Here is a 2,500-nt window from a genome sequence, read left to right as displayed (position 1 = left end):
AATGGTGATCAAAGGGAAAATGGGCTGGACGAGTTATAGGGTAAGGCATATTTGGTGCAAACTTGGTGATGGATGAAAAATGAAGAGAAAACCCACCAAAAATTAGCTCAAAAGAGCATAAACCGTCCCTCGGGTGGGTCAAGATGGCTAAAATGTGGCTAAACGAAGGCTGGATAGGCCAAAATATGGGTTAGAATGATGATAGAACAAATCTGGAGTTTTCCGAAAATTTTCAAAAAATTCGGCCGAAGTCGGTCAAATTTTCGGTTTGATTGAAGAAAAATTTTGATTCAAAATTTGCCACGGGAGAACACAACGCAGGCTTAGAAATGCCCACAGAGTGTGAGGGAAAGGCCCCGTGGCTTGCCCAGACCAGCCAAGGTGCGCTGGGTTTCTGCTGAGACACACCCTCCCCCTATAATAGGCTAATATGCAAAAGTGAATTTTGTACAAGTAGATACCCTTTTTCTGAGCAGACATAAGTCCATTTTTGGGAGCTACAGATCGAATTTTGATCTGATTTTTTGTAGTATTGTTTAGAAAAATCATATCTTTGTGCTCACCAAATTAGAGAATTTTTTGCCAAGGGAATATTTTTTAATAATTTTTTTAAGAAACGAAAATACGTAAATCCGGAAAAATAGAAAAACGTATCTAGGCATCGAATTTTGATCTGATTTTTTGCATGCACCCACATAATAATATAACTGACCTGTCCACCAAAAATCTCAGCCATCCTCCAAGGGATTGAATTTTAATGATTTTTTTACCAAAACATGGTAAAATCGGAAAATTGGTAAAAATGGAGGATGAAGGTCTTTCACCCCCAAACCTTCCCAGCATACTTAGGCATGTTAGAAGAGATGTTTGATCCAAGAAGTGCTCAAAAAAAATTTGAATGGTTCATAGTTGGTGCATAGTGGTCGGTCACGGTGGGTCGTGGTGCAAATCTGGTGGGTCGTGACTCAATTTCTGACCAGCCTTGGCTCAATTTCTGGTGGGTCGTGACTCAATTTCTGACCGAGCCAGCCAAATTTTCTGACCGAGGGTGACTCAATTTCTGACCGAGAGTGACTCAAAAAATGACCGAGGCTGGCTCAATTTCTGACCGAGAGTGACTCAAATCATGACCGAGGCTGGCTCAATTTCTGACCGAGAGTGACTCAAAAAATGACCGAGACTGGCTCAATTTCTGACCGAGAGTGACTCAAAAAATGACCGAGCCTGGTTCAATTTCTGACCGAGAGTGACTCAAATCATGACCGAGGCTGGCTCAATTTCTGACCGAGAGTGACTCAAATCATGACCGAGGCTGGCTCAATTTCTGACCGAGAGTGACTCAATTTTTGACCGAGCCTGGTTCAATTTCTGACCGAGAGTGACTCAAATCATGACCGAGGCTGGCTCAATTTCTGACCGAGAGTGACTCAAATCATGACCGAGGCTGGCTCAATTTCTGACCGAGAGTGACTCAAATCATGACCGAGGCTGGCTCAATTTCTGACCGAGAGTGACTCAATTTCTGACCGAGCCTGGTTCAATTTCTGACCGAGAGTGACTCAAATCATGACCGAGGCTGGCTCAATTTCTGACCGAGAGTGACTCAATTTCTGACCGAGAGTGACTCAAATCATGACCGAGGCTGGCTCAATTTCTGACCGAGAGTGACTCAATTTCTGACCGAGAGTGACTTAAATCATGACCGAGGCTGGCTCAATTTCTGACCGAGAGTGACTCAAATCATGACCGAGGCTGGCTCAATTTCTGACCGAGAGTGACTCAATTTCTGACCGAGAGTGACTCAATTTCTGACCGAGAGTGACTCAAATCATGACCGAGGCTGGCTCAATTTCTGACCGAGAGTGACTCAATTTCTGACCGAGGCTGGCTCAAAAAATGACCGAGCCTGGTTCAATTTCTGACCGAGAGTGACTCAAATCATGACCGAGGCTGGCTCAATTTCTGACCGAGAGTGACTCAAACCATGACCGAGGCTGGCTCAAAAAATGACCGAGCCTGGTTCAATTTCTGACCGAGAGTGACTAAAATCATGACTGAGCGTGGCTCAAATTCTGACCGAGAGTGACTTCAATCATGACTTGAGCACCATCAACCCACCAACAATAAGACTCCAACATGACTTGGAGGCACCGTCATGAACCCACCACGAATAAACCCACATCACTCGGGCGCCACCAACCCACGGATGACTTGGGAACCATCAACCCACCAACAATAAGACTCCAACATGACTTGGAGGCACCGTCATGAACCCACCACGAATAAACCCACATCACTCGGGCGCCACCAACCCACGGATGACTTGGGCACCATCAACCCACCAACAATAAGACTCCAACATGACTTGGAGGCACCTTAATGGAACCCACAACTAAAAACCACACAAGACTTGGCCACATTCAACCCACAGATGACTTGAGTATCATGAACCCACCACCAATAACCACACAAGTATTGGCGTCAACATGAACCCACCGAC

The sequence above is a fragment of the Cajanus cajan genome, chromosome 8, assembly GCF_000230855.2.
Source record: "Cajanus cajan strain Asha chromosome 8, NIPB_CcT2T_4, whole genome shotgun sequence".
NCBI lineage: Eukaryota > Viridiplantae > Streptophyta > Magnoliopsida > Fabales > Fabaceae > Cajanus > Cajanus cajan.
This window is presented reverse-complemented; position numbering follows the sequence as displayed.